Source organism: Ischnura elegans, chromosome 10 (genome assembly GCF_921293095.1).
Source record: "Ischnura elegans chromosome 10, ioIscEleg1.1, whole genome shotgun sequence".
In the NCBI taxonomy this organism is placed as follows: domain Eukaryota; kingdom Metazoa; phylum Arthropoda; class Insecta; order Odonata; family Coenagrionidae; genus Ischnura; species Ischnura elegans.
Genome location: NC_060255.1, coordinates 89,678,840 through 89,705,540, shown reverse-complemented (window position 1 = coordinate 89,705,540; position 26,701 = coordinate 89,678,840). Strand labels below are relative to the sequence as shown.

General features: G+C 39.0%; 1 long non-coding RNA gene across 1 annotated transcript in view; it reads left to right on the top strand.

The window, feature by feature from the left end:
- The first annotated feature begins 295 nt into the window (after positions 1 to 295).
- Positions 296 to 26,701, top strand: part of LOC124166730 — a 256,407-nt gene continuing 230,001 nt past the window's right edge. The window contains exon 1 of the long non-coding RNA XR_006866488.1: positions 296 to 1,068. This is a non-coding gene — a long non-coding RNA (uncharacterized LOC124166730). The remainder of the gene's footprint in view (positions 1,069 to 26,701) is intronic.

Genomic DNA, 26,701 nt, shown 5'->3' with positions numbered 1-26,701 from the left:
GTTTTCCCCGGGTGCAAAGGGCCAGGAGGGGACCATTTAACTGCCCTCCCAAAGTCGCATTGGATCTCGAGAAAGGGTGTTCGTTACAAGTCGAGCGCTACCCGCGGCAGCAGACATGGGCGACACCAGGCGGAGGGCCATGAGGCGCCGGCGCCTTGGACGCGGAATCCGACCCCTCTCCTCCTCGCCCCTTACCCCCTCCTCCCTGAACGACGTCGTCCCAACTCCCCCTACCACCCTCCTCCCGCCCCTCCATCGGTCGATATAGGCGCCAGTCGGCTCTTGGTCACAGCGCCGCACTGTTTGAGAGCAGAGCGGCCAGCGCAAGAGACACGGGACCAGGGCGAGCGGGTTTGGAGGCGCCTGCTTGGCTCCTCGTGCGGTGGCCTAGAAGTGCCGGGTTCGCCTCTCGTGCACGCCCAAGGGAAAAAGAACCAGGGGGACCTTCTTCTCTACTGTACGCAGTTCTTGTCTCTTCCTCCCTCAGCGCGAACCTGGGGAAGGAGAGATTTATATGATTTATATATTTGTCGGAGCAGGATGCAGTATACATATATATATGAACGTATATATTACGTATGAACGTGCTTGCGGCGTGACTGGACAGTAAAACGCGGAGTAATATCAGGGCTTCGTCTGGAGATAGCGCGTCGGTCGACCTCTATTAAGTGCTGGTGATCTTCGGTGGATTGTTAACTTCTTCGGTGGTGTGTGGTCAAGTCGAGGCTAGTCGCAGGAGGTCCCCCTTACTGTGGTGCAAAGGGCAGGCCATGGTGGCGCTCGGCTGCTGTTGTTTGGTGTCGCCCGGTGGTGTTCTTCGTCCCGGCTGGTGATCTACGGAGGAGACGTACTCAACTTCGAATCGACATTCTTCAGCGAACACCGCTGTTCTCTCACGGGGGAGGCTAAGAAGACACTATCTCCGATTATAACCATCATCAACCCCCCTTAAACATCAAAATTCGGCGAGAAAACAACCCTCTCCGCTGAAAAAGAGGAAAATACCTTTCATCGTCATCTTCTCCGTCCCGGTTTTCACGCTATTACGATAAGAATTAATTCGTCAAGGTGAGTTCTCAAAGCGAGTGATCCATTTTTTTATCAATGCCGGCTGTTAAAACGCCTTGAGTTAGTGGCAATTTTTTCATGCTGCTTTCATAACCTTGATTTTTCCCCCAAACACCCTCAAAAAATGAACGTTTCGCTGACTTTGCGATTGTTTTGGTTGCTTTGTTTTATATTGCTATTCCTTCACACAGAAAAAAGTACGCCTGTGCAAGTGTTTTGTGTGGTGCCTTTTATATATATGAAAATATATATAAAATACATTTATATATATATAAATCTATCCTAAAATGTGTGTGAGCGTGTGATAATGGTGCTTTATTTTTGCAATAGCCGCCAAGTATGTTCGTCTTCTCCACTTTATGTTTTTATGACATCTGTGCTTTTTGAGTGCGCGTCCTACCTTTTTGGGGGGGGGGGGGTCCTTAAGTCGGGGGTGCGAGGAGCCCCTGGACGGAGTGCGGTCTCCATGACGGCTCGCGAGGGGGGGCCCTGAAGGCCCTCGCGGGGCCCCAAACCCCACCCCTCTGCGCTTTCCCCCACCCCCTCCCTGCCGTCACCGCTATGCTAACCCCGCTTTCTGCACACTTGGCCTCACACCCCCCACCTCGCACCCCCTCCCCCGTCCTGTAAAACCCCCCCTACACCCCTCCATCGATTCCGAAATCGAAGCCTCCATTCATCCTGGCCAACCAACGGAATCCGGTCCCTGCAAACCGGATTTTTTTCCCGACCATCCACTCCATTTTTTTGGCTACCCAACACATCTCTATGTGCTTGAAAAAAAATGTAAAAAAAATAACTGCACTGACCTCAAATGAATGACTGACCTGACCAAAAACTGATATGACCGCACAAACTGTTTGGATGCATGAAAATCATTATCAATAACCTTACCTCCTTAATGAAGTATGACGAAAGCGCATTTTTGCTAGTGCCGTCACGTTTTACTGTTTTTTTTTTATTTTTAGTTTCTAATAGTTCACGGAATCTGAACTCAGCATATGCTTTTGCAATGCCAACGGAATAGCTATGGATATACATCAATCGAGAATGTGCTCGAGAAATATATATCTGTGTTGCAGTTCGTCTTCTGCTCGTGGAAAAGAGCCGAGGATTTTTCTTTCCCCTGGATTTCCACGCCATTGGATTATCCGCAGTGCAACCGGGATCAATGAACCATTTAGTTTCAGCCGTCCTGTGCTGTTCTGTTGCTCAGCGAGCATTGCATGCAAGCCTTGAATATGCTGTCCGCATTGCTACATTTTGCTTTGGGTGGAAAATTTTCATGAAAACTCCCATGGTGTGTCGTTTAGTGAGAAGGATTATCTCTCGGTTTTATATCGGTCGATACCAGGACGGCCTTCTATCGAAAGAGGCGGGAGCAACACAGAATTCAAAAGGAACTACTTATTTTTTGAGTTGTTTTATGGGATTTATCTTGTAGTTCTTAATATTTATGAACATTTTAGCTCTTTTGCCGTTGTCCAATGTTATCCTTTCAATGTAGGTTCCTCTCTTGCTGTATTGCCTCGCTTATACCGAAGCGAGCTCCACCTCGCGCAGTTCCTTGCCCATCTTGGTCGCCATAGATGATTCACGAGTGTTCTAGTCCATTATGCATTTTCGAGAACAGTCACAAAAACAAACTTCTACGGAATGCAAGTGAAATAGTCTTGGATATGGAACCATCATAGCATATCCTTTGCAAGTATCGTGGAATTAACGTCCTCCTAAATTGATAATTAGCGGTGCTAACGGGAACACGAAGTGTATTGGACAGAGTTCATGCCTGTATCTCAGAGTGCTTGAATTTAACAATCGTTTAGGCTCAATCATCACCTTTTAATTCAAAACGAGATGTTGAAGCGTTATATATGTTAATGAATCGAACATAATGGTAGGGTAATGAGAATGTATAGCAAATGTTCTTCCCCATCATAGTTTGAATGGCCTCTAATCCAGTCGCAACGATTAGCTCCTGATAAAGGAGCGAGTGTTGCGCATTTAAAATATCGAGCAAGAGGTCATGTTTCATCGTCGGCTGAGGGGCAAGCAATGAAGTTTGTCGGGGAGAAAGAGGACGAAAATGAAATGTGCTCCAGGATGTTATCGCAAGGGGCGGGGAAAAGGTATTTTATTCATCGATCCTTGGGAAAACCGAGCAGGGTATTATCTGTACATACGATGCATAGAAATGTATACATACATATATATTTACGTGAGCGTCTACATAAAAATGTGTACATTTTCCGAACCCATTGAATAGTGACCCATTTAGCTGAAAAAAACCATCCCCATGCCAACCAACCAGCCCTAGCGCGCTGCTACATGCATATCTCGCCAGAATTCAGGCCGACCTCTCCATTTGCGTCTGAGAAGGTGGCTCCTCAAACCTAAACCTCCCCCACCTCAAATCTCGTTCGGTGAGCGGCGTTACTAATTGGGGAATCCGTCTTTTTTGGACCATTATCCTTCTTTATTCCCTTCAAAACCCTGGTGCCCCAACACCACCTCAACCCGAAACTCTTGCCCCCTCTCAAACCCCCCCCTTACCATTCCTGAACCCCTTCCATCTGGCCTCCCACCCAGAACCCTTTCTCGGTGTGGCGTAGGTAGTGTGGAGGAAGAGGGGAGGTCCATGCGGTGAGTTTGGAGGTGGGGTCCCTATATTGATCCCGAGTCGCTGCTGGAGAGTCGCGGGGGGTCGGGGGGGCTGGTGGGGGAGAAGGGGTTCGCGGGGACGTAGGGGGGGGGGGGGTTAGAGAGGTCGAACAGGGTGGGAGGGGAAGGGGTGGGGGTTGTCGGGGGGGGGAGGTTAGGAGGAAGGGCTCTGCGGTGTTGGGCCACACTGCTGCAGGAATACAGTGACTTTAATGCCTCAAGTAGGTTGGTAGGTGTGGAAACTGCGGTTTTCTCTCCAAGGTTGCCAACAACGCTTTTTTTTAAATACCTCACGAAAAATAAAAAAGTATATAAAACAAAAAAACAAGTATAAAAGATGTGAAAGATATCCCCGCGATTATGTCATTACGGGTATTACTCATCCCGCACATACCAGGGTTGCGGTTCGCGTCCTTGCGGGTAACTAAACCAGGGAATCAGGATTCTTGAGTCTTTTTGACGACTCGCGATTCCTGTATGTGTGGCAGGAAAGCTTATCATCCTCTCCACAGTGGCATTCACAAAGTTCTAAGCGTTAAAACGTGCTCCTCGCTCATGAGACAAATCCCCGCAACGCTGTGGGGTAGCTAACAGCTTCCAGGTCTCGCGCGGACTCGGTCTAGACTCTGAAATGTCAATCATAACTCGTTGTGGAGTAGAAAAATATTAATAGATATTGATTTTGGCATTTTAGGCTCTTCACCTTTTCGAAATTCCATCGTGGATGAGGTATTAGCGTATTTATTTTATTTAGGAGATTAACTTGAAAGTGAAGAATATTTTCATCTATCAATGCGTGGGTATTCATTAAATTGTCCAGGGATATTCTTTATTCACGTTAATTTTTATTTCACTCAGTTACTTTGTGAATTTGGAGAGCTGAAACTAATGCATCGTAAGCTAAGTTAATTCTTATCAAGCGATTTCTTTCATATGAACAAAGTTATTGTGTTACACGAATTTTCTATCGAAGCTTTAATTTATTTTCCTTTTACGAGATAAAAAATTCACTTCTGATTTATGGAAATACTTTTATCAGAAAAATGTTTAAAGATCACAGCAACACAAGGATTGTCAATTCGCTGATGTTACCCAGGTTCTCTAGCGCACGGAAGTACCAGAAAATAGATTATAGCATTGGCAAGCAGCTCAATATATTAAATTTATAGATAAAAATATTTCTTTCATTCATGTAGTCCGCATCGAAGAAATAAATTGTCAACGGTTGGGGCAGTGGCGATTGAGTTCCACGAGGCGTAATCTCAGCCGCAGGTCTCATATTTTACCCTTATGAAATCGGATGAATTCGAGGGAATCATCGCTTAGTACTCGAATGACGGCATAAGTGAGTGATATCATGCAGGTGACATGGATTAAGCCGCTCTATCGCTGGGCTTCCCTTCAGTCCGGCGGAAAAAACAAATCTCTCCCATTTTTGATATCCCGTTATGTTCCCTCGATTACCGTTAGGAGCAGCGCTATTCCATTGCAAAGGCTTCCTTTCGTAGTAAGGCCGCGAGTATTCTAGGGACACGTCTATTATGGGATCGTTCTATGTTGAGTATGCATTGTTTTGTATCCTGCCGCATAATTAAAAAAAAATCGAAATATGAATAATACGGTACATTGTACGGTGCAGGTTTTCTTTCACGCTATGAATATTTTAACCTTGAGGTATAGAAAACGATGTGTTAACGAACGTTTGAATGTTTCTTTGATCATTTGGTCTTTAGAATTGCTGTTCTGCATCAAAATAACGAAACTATTACCAATGACAACCTAATCCATAATTAATATGTAGATTTAATCACATTTCATAGTATTTTTAGCTTCAATTTTTTATATTTCAAAGTTAACTTCAAAGCGGTCAAAGGTCGCATTGTAATCTATTAGTGCAAATTACTAGGTGGCTTATCCAGAGGACTGGTCTTCGTATAATGAAAATTATAGGGATGGGCTTGACGGTCGCATTTGTTCAATGAATTTCTAGCTTTTACGAATATTTCTGTTCTGTGATTATTCTTACATCGGGAGATTTTTATTTAGCATGGCAAATTTTAAAATATAAAACGATATAGAAAGTGTACAACGCACCAAAATTCTTATTGCGGAAGGATTCATTTTTTTGAATACTTACAAAAGATTTGTTGACAATCATATAATGTAGGTCTAATAATCTTCTGATAAACGGAAAGAATTTACTATTAACTTGCATGATATGTGAGACACTAACCGAAACATTTGGCACTATCAAATAATTTGTCATTTTGGAAAAGTAGTTACTTACTCATATCTTAGATTTTATTTGCATTGAAAGGTTCATAAATAGCATCACTCTGAAAAATATCAGTCGAAAGCAGTTTTTGAAGAAAAATATTTATTTTATTGCATTAAATAAAAATTTTCTCAATAATATGACCAAGTTCATAAACCAAGTGAATCAAGAGTTTTAGTACAGCTGACCATAAGAATAATTTAATTATGTTGACCACGTTAAACTTCCTAGCAATACATATAATCCAGTAACTTGTCAATAACTTGGAAGGAAAACCACTGGGTGTCAAGAGATTTTCGATAAATATTTACCGCATTACACTCTTCTGATTGTTTTCATCTTACCATGGAACGTTTTAGGGGTGTCTAAGTCTTTATGAGATAACATTTATATATAACAGGGTTGCGACAGCAGAGAATATCGATAAGGAATTCTCTCTGGTTCGAGGAAACTTTCCTTACCTTTACATATCTTGGGATATCCTGTTCCGTTTCAGCCCGCATATAGCCATTTTGGGTAAAACGAATTAAAATTCATTGTGAATAGTTAGGGGAGGATAATAAAATTTCTTATTCCTCGAATAAAAAAAAATATTTTCATTTCCAGTGGTTTGCGTTTAATATATGTTGAAAAGGGCGATATTTGAGGTTACTATAGCGTTTTAAAATGCCCATATGCAAGTGAAACTTGGTAATTGTAATATATTAAGTGATATCCCTGGATAAAAGTGAAAAATTATATTCCATAGTCTAGTTTATAAGATATCTAAGGCAGTTCTGGCACAAAGTCTTATGGGACACGACATATATCAATCATGCTAGAAAAAATGTTCTTTTTATCAATATTTCATTGATAAAAGATGATTGCAAAGGTTTAACAGCGTCTGATAAACTTATTTTAATATCTTATTTGCAGTAATGGACTACAGTGATTCGATTCATGATTTAATAGTGAGTCGATTAAGGACTATTATCTACAATATAATTATTGTCTGGCTTGCATTCTTACGGTATTCCGAGTCCCAGCCTTAAACTAATTGTTCTTAATAAAGGCTTATTATTTCATGAACATCGTCATTAATTTGGGCCCTCAAAAGCTAAACCTTCCGGATCGCAAATAATCTACTCCGATGGCAGTGTAGTGAAGTAAAGAAGTTCCGCAGGAAGTATGGCGCTGCAGTGTAAGCGGGCCTATTCCTTCACGAGGTCGCCGAGAGAATGCGAAACATCTGCACCTTTCATGCACGGGTCACTGCGGCACCGTGCCTGCCAACCGCCTCGACCGACGCAGGGTCACGCTGCGCTGCAGTCACTGGCTCAATCACCTCGGATTTTTTTTGGCGTGCTCCGTTCTGTTTACCCAAAATGTAATTTATACTCACCACGAATAACCCGGAATCCAATGCACAAAAGTTGGCACAAATTGACGAGGATGCCAATGCATTGAGATATGGCTTGTTTCAATGTTCTAGATTATGTATTTTATTCTAAAATAGGCCTAGAAAAAGAATAAAATTTCAGTCTTAAATATTTAGCAAATATTTGTACGTGAACTATAAAGAGTGCAGGGGTCCCCAATGGGAGTGATATGTGTAAGATTGCCGATGGAAGCGGGACGAAGTTGAAGTGATTTAATTTATAATGATGTAACATCCCTGTTAACTACTAGGCATAGTATTGATATAATGTGTTTTGACCTTTAGATCATCCTACCTCGCACGTAGCATATAATTACCTTGGAGTTTACACTCGTTATGACAAACGCGCTTTACAAAACAGGAATACAGGAAAAACCATTCACACGACCCGCAATCCAATGCATTAATTGGCATAACTTGATGAGTATGCCGATGCATTGAGATATGGCTCGTTTTAATGTTTTAGATGGATATATGTAGTATTTTTTTAAATAAGCCCAGAAAAATAATAAAATATCAGTCTTAAATAGAATCACCGTACTGCAATATCAATCTGCGACGAATATATGTTGGTTTCACGCATTCGCTTCCCAACTCACTGTGAGCTGTTAAATGGGCTCTGGTGAAATTATGAAAGGTGTAACCAAATGGCCAATGAATCCTAGAACAAAATCTCCGTAGTCGATTTTTCGATTGACTTAGGCGACCATCATCGGGGGTAGTGCTTGTTACCCTGTCAGAAGTCGGGCAATGAGAGACTTTTATTTTTTTGTGAGTTAGAAAATTTCATTTTGAGTGACTTGAAATGGAGTAACACGAAATTGCAAAAGGACATGCTTTGTTAATGTTAAGTCTCGAAATGTTTATTATGAAATCTTTGTTATCGTTAGGCTCATTAACTTCTTGAGGATATTAATCTCTCTTGATTAATTTCTGGGAAAAATGATGGGAATTTACTGTAATTTTCATCGGCAATGAATAATATTGCGACTCAATCTATCATTAGCTTCGCCGTTGGAGTGCTTTTTGGAATGAAGGCAGGTGTTTATACTTAAAACTAACACTAATGAATATGTAGAAACGAAATACATACACGTGTTACTTTCAGGTATTTCTCGGTGATATTCCAATCTCAATAAAAAAGCATACTCATTATGGTCCATACTTTTGTTTTAGCACGCTAAAATTTATCTGCGTAGAAAGTTTTTTTTTTAGAATGCAAGGTTTTTATCTACATTGGGGTCATTATCGGGAATCTTAAAATGATTTCATGGAATTTGATCTGGTCGATACAATATATTTGTTCGTGAACTATAAAGAGTGCAGGGATTACCAATGGGTACATGTTAGAGTGACTGAGACAAGTGAGATGTGGTAGAATTAATTTAAATTATAATGATAAAAGTGCGCTGTTTTCTACTAGGATCAGTATTTGTGTTTTGAGTTTTGATCGTTATAACATCCTGGCTTACACTTAGCAGATTATAACCTTAGAGTTGAAACGCGTTATTACTACACTGAACCAAGTGGAAGATCCCATAAAGATCCTAATACAGGATGACCTAAATAGAAAATCAGATGTATAAAGCACTTGATCCGTCGTGATTGAGCAGTGCTCCGTTTGAATATGCTTATATACGAGTTTAACGCGACATCATTCCAGCAACGCTGGTTACAGCACAATTGCATGATCGTTTCCGTGGAGGCCACGTTCTAACGTATAGGACGAATTTAACGATAGTGTGATGAGATAGTTAGCATAATCATAATGGGTATATCGATGACCTACGTCTAATAAATTTTGAACATTCATGGGAGAAATCCAATTCATAAAAATCATTTCACTTGATTTGTATTCAAACTCAGTACTCTCAATCGACTGTCAAATATGACTCCGAAGACGCCAACAAGTCATTAGTTTTCGTATCAAATTTCCGAGATAGTTCACATTATATGACGGAATTATTAGTTAAATATCCGGCCGAAAAAACCGTTATCCTTTAATTCATTTTGGATCACATTTTTTACGGAATTTCTTTCCATGATTATTGCATCTTTGCAATTGTGCGTGTGATTGCGGATAAAGTTACATCAATGAGATTTGTTATAAGAATATTGCCGGCATAAATTTTTCGTACAAAATTATTTGCAAGTTTTTCAATTGACACTTTTTATCAACGGTTAAACAAGCTTTTTTTTTAAACGACAGCTTTGTTTATATTCTAAGGAATACCTGAACGTTAGATATTGACAATAAACTGTCTCTGCCGCAGTAAAATCCAAGGAATATGATTGAAAATGGGTCATTAAGGCTAAAATTGAGTTTTTTATAGCAATAATATATTTTATTTAATATATCCGTTATATATAGCGTCAGATAGATGGTGACATTAGCTTTCCTTTTTTACTACTTCCGTGAAATTCAGTTTATGCGGCTAGTGTAGTCTAACAAGCAGTGAAGCTAATATTATTCTTTTCAATGCGTATGGTAGTTCGGATGTCTGTCTTTGCTACAGTGGGAAAAATTTCATGATTGTGAAGGACTCATGAAGTTTCATATGGATCGTTATAAAACACAGATTTTATGTGAATCAGGTATTGTGAATTGAAAATCATCCGTGTTTACTGTATTAAAATTCTCAATGTATAACTCAAGATGACTCATGAAGGCTTAAATCTGATTTCATAATCTAAGACAAATTAATTTTTTTGATGAACGACTCATTGTAGGTTGGAAAGATGCATTTTTTGTCGTCGCATTCAAAAATATAAAATGCGATCGAGGAAGACTCTTGTTTGATTAAATCATATAGCTGATTGCGGAAGCGTGTCTATTTATTTGGCGGGCCAACTCAAACTATCTCTCTCTCTGTCTCATGCATATTTTGCGGACATTGGGTCACCAATTAGGGAAACGGATTGGCAGGGGCTGGTGCGGCAGTCCTAATTAACCTTTTGAGGATGGATATTTTTGGTGTTCACATATTTCGCTCCTCTAAGGTATGCGCTTTCAACCCTTACGATTGGATACATAAAGTTTTCCTCCGGCTCTAAAAATACTATATGGATGATTTATTTATAAAATGACATTGACAATTACCGTTTTTCAAACAATTTTGCCAGTTTTTCTTACCCGCGCGCAAACTCGAGAGAAGTTTATTCATTCTATTAGCCGGGAAAGTGTACACAGTTATACCTTGGCTCCAGTTTACATTAATAAAATATACAGAGGAAGTTATCAAAATACAATTTTTAAGAAATAACTCAATAATAAGAAATATCAGTAAATGGGCTACCGAGAGAAAATATATTAGTCTATTTATATTATATACATGCAGTTTTCAAATATTCATGCACATCCTTCATGTGTTTTTAGAGAATTTTTTCCCAGCAACTTGGCTTCAAATTTTAAAAACAGAGTGGTTTCCTAGATAGTATAGGCTGTGCGATATGGACCTTGAGAAAATCATTGGAGGGACATTGATGCGGTTTTGAAAGTATTTAGGTTACCTATGAGTGGTAAAGGGAAAAATTGAGTCCTCTGTTCATCTTTTAACTACGGATATTGAAAGATTTCGTCTATAGGACCGTATTATCAGTTCATAGCTATTAGCTGAGCACGGTTGAAATGTACTTATTCTTCTGGGAAAATTCGTTGCTGATGACCACTGTCAACGATTAAAGTATCCGTACTTTCCTCCTCCGCAGATTATGATATTGACAGGAAAAATTAATACAACATATTTTGTTCTCCGGAAACTCAAATCCTCTCGTTCAGCCTAATTCGCTATATGGTTGTTTTCATTCATGCTCTTTTTGGTCTCGAAACGCTGGAGATATAGAGGAAAGTCGGTGGCAATTAATGTAAGGAAGTTATGCAATACGATGCGAAGTATCGTCTCACTTCGTAGCTAAGTATAGCCTGATTACTTCAATTTAAGTGGGCATATTCTTCGTGGTTCTGGATGTGTATGCAGTTCTATCAAAAGTGTCTTTCAGGGGCGACAAAATAGTCTTTGTTAATTCGGCAGTAGCTTTGCCAGTATGATCTCTTTACCTGTGGACTTGCAACGCGTTTGCGGGGGACTCTCACAGAAATTCATTTCGAAGAACGAGAAGTCAGTTGTGACATTGCTCATATATTTTGCTATCAATTGGAAGATCTGGATTCGAATTCTGGTCAATTCCTATGATTTTTAGGGTAAATTTCCTTCTTTGATGCCAGTTCAATTTTAGTGTTTGTGCTTCAGAAGAGCGGATTAATTATTATTTACAAGTCGTCGTTAAAAGTTTCGCGAGCGCAATTTATGTTACTATAAATTGGGGGTTTTGTATTTCAATGCCGGGTCTATATTAGGGGGATAAAAAAGTTTCTAGACTGATGCTGGTGGAATATTCAAGGGAATTTGACTGAGAAAGTTTTTATTCTTATTTTTATCTGCCCCAAGCGGAAAAGCGAGAGGAGGGAGGGCAATATGAAGTAGAGGATAATTGAACAAGCCAGTGTTTTATTCCATTTGCTGGCGCCTATTGCTGGGTTATTTGAGATGAAAGTCTTGGATATATTAGTTTGTCTCGCTAACGCAGTGAAAGCGGTTTTTGGAAGGGATGAAATGAAATTTCACTTGGTCAAATTTGAAAAAATCTCTGATTGAATTCCTCCTATAAAAGCTCCTTATTTTGGTCAAGAGTTTTTCAGTCCTGAGGATCAATTGTGTGTCAATCAAATGTCTTACTTTTCTTAAAAATGTATATTTTCAAGGGAAGACCCATCGGTTTGATTCTCAGCAGCAATATGACAAATCACATCACACTCTGCAATAAAATCAGGGGAAGAGAACGTCATTTTTTCATTTGAGAAAATAAGCTGCCCCAGAGCTGAACCTGACAACTTTTAACACGATTTGCTGTTTTAATTGCTGTCAAATACATGTCACGCGATTCAGAAAGGCTCATGTAGGCTGACATTGATTAGCTCTTAGCAGAAACGTGTCTATATATTCGTCGAAAGAACTCAAACCATCTTTCCTCCGCACTCTCACATAGTATATATCATGTGAACAGTTGGACGCTGGGCCACCAAATAGGAAAACTTAAGGTTGGGCTGCTAAGGCGAAAGTTATGGCAGAGATTGTATAATTCATGACATTATCTTGTCAAAATTTGCAATACATCGATTTGTTTGGCGCGTGTAAACAATTTCTCTGTCCCGTCCTCCTCTTATGTCACACGTAAACTGGGTGCTTCGAAAATAATATGTGTTTCAATGATCTATATTTTTCAAATGTGATAGGCTACGTATTTATATGGCATCTAACTATAAACGGTGTATTCTATGATTTTGTTCTAAAATACCATCTCATCCGTTCAAGATGTCTTCTTTGAGTAAACCAAACAAGGTCTAGGGCATTGAAAATTCTCCCACACTTCGTGAAGTTCTTCAGTAGTTAATTTTTTTAAACCCATAAGTAAAGAGGACACTCAATTTCTCGCAATTATTCGGGAGTGACGGCGCGAAGACTTGGCCTTTGACATATTCCCCGCAAGAAATTACATGGTTTTAGACGTTAGCTCCTGACAGGGCTTTACAGAGTGAGGGAAAATTTGAGCACAAAGTTCATATTGTTTGGGTTACTTTGATTTTTCATTAGGTGCATTGGATATTTGTAATGAATTGGAGTTGAAATGAATCGATGTTTATTACGGATGTTTGGAACTACCACCAAGTGCGGCCTGATTTAATTTATTAGCACATGTGACATTCTTCCCTGCAAAAATAGAGGAGTTAACTGTTAGTTGAAGTGGCCATGCTAGCTCCAATCATTATGAAAAGAGAGATAACATATATTTATCAAGGATGAAGTTTGCCATGAAAAAATATTTGGTTTAGTCGGGATTCGAACCCGGATCTCCCGAACTCTCCATCTCAGTCTCATGCGTATTTTGCGGGAATTGGCTCACCAATTAGGGAAACGTAATCGGAGCGGATGGCGCGGCAGACCTAAAATAAACCTTTTGTGGAAGGATATTTTTGGGGCTCCCACATTTCATGCCTCTAAGGTATGCACCTTCAACCTTTATGATCAGAAATGCCAGTAAGGACCTACGCTTGCTCTCGGCTCTAATATTACTAGATTTTCTCTATTTCGTATCTTTTAGGAATGTAATTTCAGTATTTTGTATCAGAAATACCAATGAGGCCCTGTAACACCGACGGGTGTTAGCCAATTACACCACCAAGCCATTTACTCAGAGCGAACTTCAGGTTGGGTTTAGCTTCGGTTAGTTGAAGTGGAACTTCGGTTAAGCCAGGTATTTTTTATGGCGAAATTCATTCTTGTTGTATATAACTTTGCACCCTTACGCGTGACTGGATACAAGGGTTTCTTGGTTAGATAACTATTAATTAGTCCAATTCTTTTATAAAGAAATGGTATAAGTAATAGGATAATGGCATAAGTGAACTAGCCCTGAAAAGTGATAATAATAGTGTGATCAAAGTGATAGTTTTATTGCCATTTCACGAGGAAGCATCCAGTAGACATTTTCACCTAAGTTCTTGCTTGCTTCGCGACGTAACGGTGTGTCGTACATCACCGTAAGGACATGCTTCAATTGCTTTTATGAAGAAGTAGATAGAAGAAATAGTCATAACGAAATATGATGTAAATAAGTTCCATTTCAAGGTTTCTTGGTTCGGTAGGTATTTCTGATAGCACTTATTTATAAAATGGATTGTTTTATAAAAAAAGTGGCATAATAGTTATCCAACTAAGGGACCTCAAAATGGACAATCACACAGTTAAAAATGAGCTAGTTAATATTTTTCGTGACTGCATACAAAGTCACTTGTCTCATACAAAGAAATAATAATAAAAAAACGTCTTTATTGGGCGAGATTGGGACTTGAAAGTCCCATCTTCCATCTAACCCCTCATCAAGCATAAAATATATGCGTTTAAATTCATAATGAAGTTGCTCATGAAATTACATGCAGAGAAGAAATTTACAGAAAAATACATAAAGAAATTACATAAAGAGACATAGAAGTTCCATTTTCAATCAACAAATAAAATTATAATTAAAAAAAGTTATCATTTACCAAGCGTAAAAAGATGTTAATGGACGTGGGAAAAACCTAAGGATATTGACTGTTGTCCTTATTGGAAAAAATCCACTGCAGAAAAATGCCCACACAAGAAGGGGGGCGTGAAAAACCTGCGGAAACCTAAGTACAGATATTATAAACAGTATAATTAAAGTGCAAATATTAGAAACTGTCCCATCAACAGGTAATCACTCAGTAGTATATTTTGCGGACAGTGGGTCACCGAATGTTCAAATGGGCCCGAGTGGAAAAGCGCAGGAAGGCGCGGCGCGTTGTACTGGCTGGCTTTTGCAGGTGGTAGACCCAGAAATCGATTCTGGCCGCCACACCATTCACCGGCTCGCTCTCTGCTGTCCCCCTTCGGCAAAACAAAATGGACCAATGGAAGTGCCAGCAGCGAGCACACTGTGCCCCCGAATAGATCCTCTCATTTCGGAGTGGACCCCCTTTGGGTTAAATCCCCTCGCTTAACCCCTTTGCCTGACCCTACCGCCTCGAGACACGCGGGGGCTTCGACAACGAGCGCGCTCTTCCTCTGTTATTCCGGTTGGGACGTTTCGAGTTGAGTCATCACAGCTCATTCCCCTCCTTGCTTTTCCCGCGTTTCTGCTTAAGCTCATCCCCCACGAGTACATTCTGATAAAACATTTATACCTCCTTAACCATTAGCTGCACGAATGTCTAAATACGTGCCAGCAATTTTTTTTTCTTTATAAAATATATCCTGGAGCGCTTCAATAACTACATTTCAAAAGTTTTGTCTATATTTTTTTTATTTTTAAGAAATTTTTTAATATGTATCACATATGAGGTGGTGAGAAGCTAAGGGGTACAAATGATTTTTTTCTCAACAGAGTTAGGTAAAGTTAATTGCTAGAGGAAATGCACAAAAATTGGTTGCCAAAGGATACGAGTGAGTCTCTGTTCTGCGCTGACATCGAGTGGAAAATCAAATGCACTATATCAAGTATAAGTGGGTTGGAAGCCAAGGGGTACAAGTGATTTTTTATTTATTTATTTCTTTTATTTATTTCTCAATTCCCCGCAAACAGCACAGAATGGCCTCTACAGCGTGGGTTGCAACATTAACAATAGACTATCACAAACATCCATGCCCTGGATAGGAACCACCCACCCAGGCGGGATTCGAACCCGCGACCTACGGATTGGCAAGCAAGGACTTTACCCCACCGTCTATACAGAGTTAGGTACAGAAATTAGGTATAGAAAACAAACGAGATCAATTAGATGTTCAGTAGTGCATATCAGATATGATACCCCATGCGTTAGAGAGGAAGAATTGTGCCCTTCAGAAATAACCGGCAATGAGTGTAGTGTATCATATATGATACAAAATGCAGTGGGGTGTTAATGACATGTTTTGTATAACTGGCGTAGTGATTTGGGAAAATTCGTTACGGTAGACTTTTTTCAATTACTTGACACTATTAGAGATAGCTCTGTAGATACAATCCATTACCTCAGGGCTGGGCATTTTCCCCAAATTTTAGAAATTTTTAGTAATTTTACTACAGTACATAAAAATCTGAAATAAAAACTGCCATATTATTCAGACTAAACCATGAAGTGCATTTTTTATGCAGTAACTCCTCTACAGAACAATTTTAGGGTTGTATCCGACCGTAATATTTCGTTGGCACAATAAAAGACGATCAAAATCAAACAGACATAATATTACTTTTCCCACAGTTCTACGAAGCTTCGTGAGAACGTAATATTTCCTCATTAGCACTCGAAGTGTAAAATATTCTTACTTCTGCCGTTTATAAAATTCGCAGAAATAATACAGGTTCGTTTGTACTTCCCCATTCCAAATTTTCTCGTTCTCCTCCAACCTGTGATTTTTTTTTAAACTATCGAAGCTTTCCGTTACCTTTTATCCTATAATCTTGTCCTACAACATTATCTTTATTAGGCTATCATGCCTCATGATTTAAATGATCACATTTTTCTATCTTTTCCATTGGGTTCCATCCATTTTCCTCCATTTTTCTTATTTATCACGCGGTCCGTCCATTTTACCTTCATCATTATTATTCCGTTCCACATTATGATTGCTGTCAATCTTGATGGTTTGATCTAAATTTTAATTTGAAGCTATATAAAAAAAGAATCACGTCACATGGTTGAGCGAGTTATTTCCATGTAGCGGTACCTTCCACCACATGATAGATACTGCGATGCGATCGTACCTATTGCCATAAAAATTTACATATTGCAAATTTGTTATTGAAAATGTTTTAAAACCAGTATTAGTAGGTATCACTGACAAAAATCACCTTCCTAAAGCTTCAAATTTTTTTAAATAATACATCTCTGGTCAATAATATTGTACGGCGAAATGGAAATCTATTTTTAATCAATATGACAATCTCACTTTTTCCCGAGAATCTCAGTCTCTCGCGGCTTATCTAATCCACGTAAAAGATAGAATACGCTGACTGTTTGCTCCATGCAATTTTTGGCTATTTTCTTCCGTGTTCTTTTCATTATAATTAAATGCTCACAATTACATTTGATAGCATGCATAGTTCTGTGGAATGAGTATCTTCTTATAGACCAAATATTTTGGTATCTCCTTATGTACGTTTTCGCTTAACGGTGGAATAAAATTTTGTTTCAATATTTGATGAACATTTTAAACTTAACCTTTAAAATCTCGAATCAAATCGATCGATTCCATAAGACCTGTGTTTAATATATATACTTGTTGCAGTCTTAGCTTTCATCGTTACGTCAAAAATTGGGATTCATCTCTATGAGTACAATTTGGTTATTTATAAGAGGTGCTGTGAAGGCTCAATTGTCCCAAATTTCTCAATAATGTCAAATCTCAATGTAATGCAGTTTTTCTTTCAAGAAAAGACTTCTTGGCATAAGTTTCAGCTGCAGTAGCATTATTGATCATGGAATTGATGATTATTCTATGTTTTGTCAACAGCTGGTGGACGGTCAATTTACTGTCGGTAAAAAAAGCAAGACACCAAGTTTGAAGAGCTGTATCGCCTAAACGAAGCAATCAAATGCAATACAACAAAAAGCATACGAAATAGAGTTCATTTCTACATTGGATTGCATAAAAAACTCGGCTTTATAGTATTTCCTAAACTTAATTTTTTCTCATAAAATGACCCGTTTTTTGCGCGTGAAATCTAGTTGCCTAACTTTGAGCGCTTGGTATTCCCGTAGTCCTCGTTTCAGTATCGTGCAATTTTTATGTAAGAAAGCCAGATCTAGTGTCAACTTTTTGCATAAAACAAATAGTTTATGCTACTAAAATTGATAGATTTGTTGTAAACAACGCAAACCCTCTGATAACTTAGAAACCAATGGGTCAGTAGAAAATTGATTGATAATGATGTATGCTGTACGATAATTGCAATGCTGTTTTTTTTAAATGTACATTAAATGTCACTAATAAGGACAATATAGTACGTCGTGGGAGGGGGAGGAGAAAAAAGTAATGATAAATGGTAATAATAACAATAAAATTAACACAAAACCTTTACACCTTTACAAAAATGGATACTTAAAGGAACCCTCTTCTCAATTGCATTCCCGCGAGTTGTATTAGTCAGCCTTTCAAATCTTTTACTTGATCAAGCGTAATGGATTGATTAGCGACGGTCGTGGTGGCACTATTTGGGTAACTTCAGTTCCGAACGGAATGTCCACACTTCCCACGCCTCGTTATTCTCTCGCATCTCAATGCGGCCTGAGTCCCATTCCTTGGAATATTCCTGTGATACGTTTTGTGTTTGAGTTCTCGTCCCGTTTAGAGTGGCCACCACCTCGAACTTCCGGTGTCAGAGGCAGCTTCATTGATCCTGCACATGGACGATGAGGGATCAAATGTGTGTGTGGGAATGGATAGTTAACAGTTGCGGGGTCTTCCATGGTTTGATCACCCTCCCGCCCAGTTTAGATAGGGATCGGAAAATGTAATCCAGTTTGCTTGCAAAGGATTGAGGGGGTCGTGGGTCATAAGGGGAAGTCAACTGTCGTATGTGGATCCCTGAGGTGATGCAAATAGTTGACTTTCTTCTCGTAGTGCTCAGAGCCCCGTTGTCGAAAGCTCCTTTAGAGCCGTTTGCGAATGATTCTCTTGCCCACCCGGGAGTGTTTGTTTAGGAAAGGAGACTTCGGTCTTATGTGTCATTAGATATGCCCAAACGTACTCTTCTCCGTAGCGGCTTTCTGTACCAAATGAGTCCGGTTCCTTGATATCAAACGGTCGCCATTTATGCACGCTGGCTATTTGTGCCATTATTTCGTCAGAAATGAAATAGTTACCACTTGTTTTAAAACTGAAAGCATTTAGGTATGAATTTATATTTATTCATTGTGATTCCTCAATATTAAGTTATTTACAAAGCATTAATCGTCATTGTTTCAATTATTTACCTTCTTTTAACAAAACCACTCTCATCTCGTTTGGAAAGATGCTGGCTGGCGTATACGCTTGACATGGGTAGCCCGGGCCGATATCCTCATATTCTTGAAATGGTTGTGATGTCGGGACTAATATTTTATTTCGGTAACGCATCTACTTGATATTTGAACGATGAAAGGAGGAGAAAACGGATGTAATTTCCTTTTATGTCCATGACGCCCGAGTGTGGTTTGCTGCTGTTTCTGTTGCATGCTAGCTGTGTGCAAAACATAATGAAGTATCACGATAGATTATTTTCAATAAGAAACAGCAAACAAAAACAGCAGGAGAAAAAGGTTTACGTTTTTTAATGCTTTTCATTAATTTAAATTGCATGTCCACCTTTTTAAGAATTTCCTACTGGAAATAAACTGTAATACCGCGAAGTCACGGAAAACGTGGTTTATTTTGCGACTACGTTTTTTTTATCCAAAATGCAGAACATTTCGTGGTGAAAATCCCGAGTCGAATTCTTTGACAGAGAGGTGTCGGTTTGAAGGGATAGTGTGTCTAAAGCCTGGAGGCGTGTGTTGACAACTTGTTTGACCATCGTCACTCTTAAAAGACCAACTAGCAGTAGATCGCCTCTTATATCTCCACCATTTCGAGTTTACATATAATTTTGATTAAATTGGAAACTGTAAACTTTTCGATGCATTCTTTTTGACCTGAATTTCGAAGCATTTTCAAACCTTTCAAACCCAGAGCTGCTTCTGGGAGAAATTAAATTTCAAAAATTCTCGTCTGAAAAATGTGAAAATTTTCTAATCCATCATGGTTATTGCGGCGGCCAAATATTTCGTCATTAAACTTTACAACACAAAAGAACTCGTAGTTTAAAATCTTTCCAGTATAGTGCTGAATATTTATAAGTCTTTTATGTCTGTTAGAAGCAAAATGGGTTAATAGATACACCGGCCTGATAAGTGGTCGTTTTTGCCTAAGGTTTGGATGAATTTTCGACGTGCCGTTGTGTCGTAAAACAACATAAGGGCATGTGACAATTGCTTTGATGGTCATTGAAGCCGATGCAACTGCAAAATGCATAGTTTGACCCGGTAGTAAACCTGAGCAGAATATGAGTATTGCTTCCGTGACAACGTTCGACAGGAACGAGTTTGACCCGGCAGTTAACCCAAATAGGGTTCTTTGGCAGAGACATGACAGTTCCAAGGGATATTGCGTCTTACACATGTATGTACATTTATGTCGAAGACCTTGCCTACTTTTCGATGTTCTGGTGTGTCGTACTTCATCATAAGGGCATATGACGATTGCTTTGATGACAATGGACGACACGCACGTCGAAATATATAAAAAAATGTTTGACTTTTGAATTTGAGTTTGACCCCGTAACAAACACGACTCGAATTCTTAGACCGACAGTCGCTAGTGAGAAGAGATGTCGTACCTGAAGTACGAAGGCCTATGTCAGGCTTTTTTCACGACCGGCCTTTTTTCCGGTAGACCAAAGAACAGTAGAGCGTTTCTTTCGTTTGGCATTTAAAATTAGCCCTGAAAAGCTATAATAGTAGTAAAACCAAAATGATAGTTTCATTGCTTTCTCCCTACGAAGCATCCTGGAGAAATGTAGACGTTTTTATGTAAGTTCTAACTGACATCTTGACACAGGGGCGCAGCCAGGAATTAAGGCTGGGGGGGGGTTTAGGTGCAACTAATACCGGGATGTGTGGGGGTATGGAATACCCACCAGGATAAGCGGTAGGTGCGAGATTATTAAATTGCGGAATTTTAAGATAAACGGTTCAAAATGGTGAGTTTTACGGCTTTCTGACGGATATTTTTTTAATCCTTACTCTATTCTTTTAATGATATCAATCCAATTAAGTAAATGGATTAAACTTAAATATTTCTCTGAGCTCTGGGGGGGTTTTAACCCTCAAAACCCCCCCTCGCTGCGCCACTGTCGTGACATGCCAGTGTGTCGTACCGTACCATTAAGGCATACAACGAATGCTTTGATGACGATGGACGTCGAAATATCACCATAATTAAGAGTTTAAATAGGATACTTTGATAGAGAGATGCTAGTTTGATGGGGTATTGTGTCTAAAACGCGGAGGCCTGTGTTGACTATTTGTTTGACCGTTGTCACAGCGGAGAGGCCAAACAGTGGAGCGTCTCTTCGCCTTTTAGAGTTTACTCGGGACAAAGAGACTCGTCGTCCAGCCGGCTGCGGTCGATCACTCTGGCCCCTGGTTAGTTCTTCCCTCGCCGCGCCCTTCTCGGAAGTGTCCGGAAATACTTCGCTCGATAGAGTGAACGTCGAAATGCGACGAAGGCGTCAACCGATTGGATGTCCTGATCAAAGCACCCTTTTGCATTCGGATATAATACACGTTTCTCTCCTTATGTAACGTCTTTGGTTTGATGTGCCGGAGGCCGCACGCGAATGAATAAATCAAATTTGCCTCTTTTTACCTTTAGAGTCTACATTACTCTTGCCGATGTTCCGTGGAAAATATCTAGAAATTTGAATAAAATTATTCAATTTAAAGGTTTGAGCCCTGAATACAGTTACAGTCGCCCGAGAGTGCAGACGAGGTTAAAATATTCCACTTTAGGGTTACAAAATCTACAAAATTTGAATAAATTTATCCAATTTTAAGGTGAAAACCGTGTTTGATAAACCGATAAAGTCGCAGACAAGGTTAAATTATTTCACATTAGAAGAATCGTTTGCCTTTACCGTATTTTGACCGCAAATCCCCCAGATTTTTCAATGAAAATACTAAAGCTTCTGAAATTAGAAAGGCTTTTCAGATAATCTTTGTGGAAAGAGGACCCGAGGTTAGGGCCTCTGGGTTCGAACCATTGTCATGGAAAATGACACACCCCGTGCGAAAGTTTTTCGCTAAGTATTTGAATATTGTTTTACTGTTTTAATTCTGTCTCCGTTTTCTTGATTTGGATTTAATGAGTTTAATTTGGGTAGTGGGTTAAAATCTGATTAGCCTTAACCGTTTCTTGAAAAGTTTTCACGTATTTTCAGCCAAATTTCGGTATTGATGGTAACCAGCGATTCAATGGCGTAGTCTGCTTTTATCTTTGATGGAAACTACTCTATAAAATTGATTAATAGACTTTGCAATGGAAACGTTTCTCGCATGAACTAAAATGAATTTATTTCTAAGCTCTCTAGTATCTAATACGTTTTACGTTTCTGGCATTTTTCTGTTCCTGAACTGTTACAAGGTTAATCATAAAAAAAGAAAAGTAATTTATGTATATATTCGTCAATGGTCGACTCATCGCCAGCACGTGCTATTGCGTTACGGTGTCAGCATGTTAGCATGGCGTTAGTTGACTTGAGTCGCTCAATCTCACCGTTTATATGGTTATTTCGCTTATTTTTTTCTGCAATATCTTATATCATCCCCACTGCAAGTATTTCTAATCCATTACTTCTGCGAGTAGGAACAAACTGTTTACATACGTATGTTATACCTGAATTTTATATTTTATTTATATTTGGGGATCTTAGTATTTTCTCTTTAGTTTTAGTATTGATGTTATTTTTACAGAAATTATTTAAAAAAAACAGCTTACTCTTTTTCAGACTTTTTTCCCGTATAATTTAAAACTTCTGCCCTTCAATCTTCTTATTGCAAGCCTCAAATTTTCTGATCACGAAGTTTTACATAAACTGATGACTATGATCCATATATGATTCATCGATATGCCTTATTTTTCCCATCTCTACCTTGCGCATGACCTAGCTAACACATAATTCTATTTTGTGGTTACCATTAGGGCTATATATTATCTATAGGATTATATGTCTAGAGAGAAGGAGCATAAAAGTGCGGCTATAACTTTGGTAGTCCGTATCAGGGTCATATTCATTCGTACTTCAACTATGTAATTATTATATACTCCTTTTCTATATAGAACTCAGAAGGTAATATGCATGTGGACTAATAAGCTGGAAAATATAAGTAGGTTGTTGCTTTGACCAAGAGCTCAACACCGATTTAGCATGGCCTTTCCTATGTTAGACTCAGAAAGTAATTTTGAATTTGTACTGAAATGCTGGGAAATACATGAAGCGTGTTGCTCTGACCAAACTCTCAAGACACTCTTTTTCCCGAGTAGATATCTCTATGGTCGATAACGGTCATGAAGAATTTTAATAGCGGGGCATGTCTGGCATTTTTGTGGGTATACGTCTAGCGATCCGACGAATGCCACGTCTATGCGGAGGCGAGAGAGTTTCTCAGGAGGCAGTGCGGATAATCGAGCCAGGTCGTCGTCGTATTTGGGAATGGGTTAGTCGGGGAAGAAGAGGGAGGGGTAGGGGGGTTGGTGTAATGACGCGGGAAAGAGGGGAGGGAAGGGGGGAGGATAGGGGAGGCGGGGTATGAGAGTGTGCAGTGCACACATTTACCGCATTGGGGAAGCCGTGCGTGGAATCAGTGGCGACGTCTAGGTCTTTGACCCCATTTCTGGCCACTGCTGCCCTCGTGGGCCGCAACAGATGATGTCCACTCTGGAATACCCTTCCCTTTCCACGATCCTTGCCGCTGACGCATGGCCCTACCACAGAGTGAAGCCCCGTTCGCTCCGACTGAACTTGGTGTAGCATGGCTTTATTACATGACAGGGGACAGTGAGTGAAATAATCTACCTATCATAGCCTACTCTGACTCTGCACCAAGGATGAAATAGAATTTAGAGGACTCTCGGTAGTGTTTAGGACTATTAAGGTATTTATAGGAGATATTTGTTTTTCTTTATTCTAAGGAGATATTTGTAAGGTTGATTTCAAAAAGCTCTCCCCCCTAATTTTAATATTTTCCGTCTTTCTTCTGCGGGTACATTTTTCTCTTTTTGGTATTCATCAACTGCACTTCAAACTTCGCACCTAGGATGAAATAGATATTAGTAGACTCTTGATAGTGTTTAGGGCTATTAAGGTATTTATCACAGTGTTATAATCATCGATTTACCGCTATTATTGAATCCCACCCTTTAGTAAACTTGCGGAGAAAATTGTGAGGTTGATTTGGAGGAGCTCTGCCCTCTGATTTTCATATTATCTGCCTCTGTCCTGCTTGAAAATTTTTCCCTCTTTGGTATTCATCACCTGCAGTTCTAAATACGCACCCAGGATGACTTAGATGTTTGAGGACTCTCGATAGTTTTGGGACTGTTAAGGCATTTATCACAATGTCATAATTATCGCGTTACCACTCTCACCAAACCGTTTGTTTTTTTAAACCGGTGGAGATATTTGTAAGGTTGATTCCGAAAAGCTCTCGTATTTTCGTATTAAATTTTCGTATTTTCTCATGCTCGTACATTTTTCTCTTTTTGGTAATCATCACCTGAACTTTAAATTCGCACCTAGGATGAAATATATTTTAGAGGACTCTTAGGACTAAAATTATAACGGAGGCTTCCTCAGTGAGTTAATTGGTGATTGTTTATCGGGTTCATTCCGCGTTGACTCATATTTTGCGGACGACAATTCCGAAATAGCGAGAAATAGAATTGTATGAAATAGCAAGTCATGGAAAGAGCTTCAGTAGGGAGGACGGCTATCCTTTAGCGTCATCATTCAAACGGCTCTTCAGGCAATGGAATTCAAACCAACGGCCACCTGACTAGCCTTATATATAAAGGATTTCAGCTCTGCAGATCATTTGGATCCGAAGACGGGAACTTGAACGCGCCCGAAACTGTCGTCCGCAAAATATGAGTCATCGCGGAATGAACCCGAAAAGCAATCACCAGTGTTTAGGACTATTAAGGTATTTATCACATCGCCATAACCATCGCTTTACCAGTCCTATGGTATCCTATATTTTTTTAAACCTGCGAAGATAATGATGAGACTAATGGAGCAGCTCTCCTCTGAAATTGCATATTTTCTGTCTTTCTTCTGCTTGTACATTTTTCTCTTTTTGGCATTCATCACCTCCACTAAGTAGCTAATACAAGCCGTTTACGTTAATTATCATCAGCATCGATTTAAATTTCTGAAAATGTTTCAATTGCAAGGTTTTGCAATCTTGTGAGGAATATTCAGAGATTATTTTTACGCTGCTCTCCCCTTTATTTTTCCAATTAGATAACTTTCTCATAATATGTATTTTTCTCTTCATGGCCATCATTATCTGCAATAGGCATATAATACAAGACCGCAAATGGATGTTTTTTTCCCGTCCATTTTCATTTTTTGTCGATTTTCTTTATCAGATCATCAACCTCATGATGTGGCCAATGTAGTTGGCTCATCTTCGTATTCGGATTTATAGATGACTCATCTACTATCCTCAGGATTTCCTCATTACTCACTCGGTAGATACATTTGATCTTCAGCCTTCGCTCTAGCGGAACATTTCGAATGCTCCCATCAATGAATTTACTATTTCTGTATAAATGTTCCATCGAAAATTATCATCATTAGACCATCATTTCTCAATGTAGTCGATTTTGAGGAAAATACGTATATGGGATATGATCTTTTCCTCCGAATGTTCAATGCCTCTTTTCTCCTGAGTTTTAAGGAAATCATTATTGCTCATGTAGTAGATTTTTTCATCTCAATGATTCTCTTGTAATATCTAATATCGAACCCTCGATGTCTCTGCTGTAGTTATTTTCCATGCCTCACTGCTTTAAAAAAATATACTCCAGATGTGAATTATGATGGATTGTTTTCTTACTGTATTATAGTTATTTTCTGCTCTTGGAATATAATTCTGTTTAAATTTTACAACTGTTAATGACATGCATCACGGTTAGTGAATGAGTGACCACGGTTATACCAGATCGAGATAGTGTACATTCGTAAATGGCGTTTCTACTTATCACATGGCAATGGATTTTTTGTTTTCTTCTCTACATTTTTTAGCCCATAGTCTTTTTTTACCTTAATTGATGTCTTTCCATTTATTTATCTTCTGTTGAGGCCTCTAGTTATCTCAACCAATATAAGATCGCCTCTCTTGCGTATATTTTTATTCCACCTATTTCTTATTCCACTCTCAGTGTTTTGTTTAACCGCTTATAATTTCTTATATGAAGTGAGTATTATATTTTCACTAATTACTGTAATAACTAGTTTTTTCTTATCTAAATGCGCAAAACCATTATTTTTGCAGTCCCCATTCCTTGTTTTTTAATTTTCATTGTATATTTCTCCTGAATATATTATAATAGGTCCGTTAGTTTTCGTTGGATGGTTTATCAATTCTTTAATGTCTAAAATAGATGAGCGTTAGAAAATAAGATGTTATTAATTAATCATAAAAATTTACTGTAGCATCCCCAACTATTAATTTTGGAGGGCATATACTTAATCAAAGAAGGCAACAACACGAATCCATCTGGTTTACTCCAATGGGAAGTGATACAATATTCTTTTGTGGCTACGCGAAAATAATTCGAGAGAAACAAATTTTAAAATCTCTTTAGCAAACAAAAATCTAAGAGTATAAATAGTTCATTTTGGATATCATTTTATACCCGCTTCAAATACCGAACTAAATGACTCTTTACAGTACCTTTAAATTCAATTAGTTTATGATTTGGCTATCGGTTTTTGATAGATTAAAAAAATTCAGTGATTTGTTAACCTGGCTTCTGAAGTTTCACGCAGAGAGTTCAGAAATCATTAATTCCGATATGGGTTTTGGAAACAAATTGAAAGGATAAGATATTTTGATCCTTATACCTAATGCAGCAAATCTC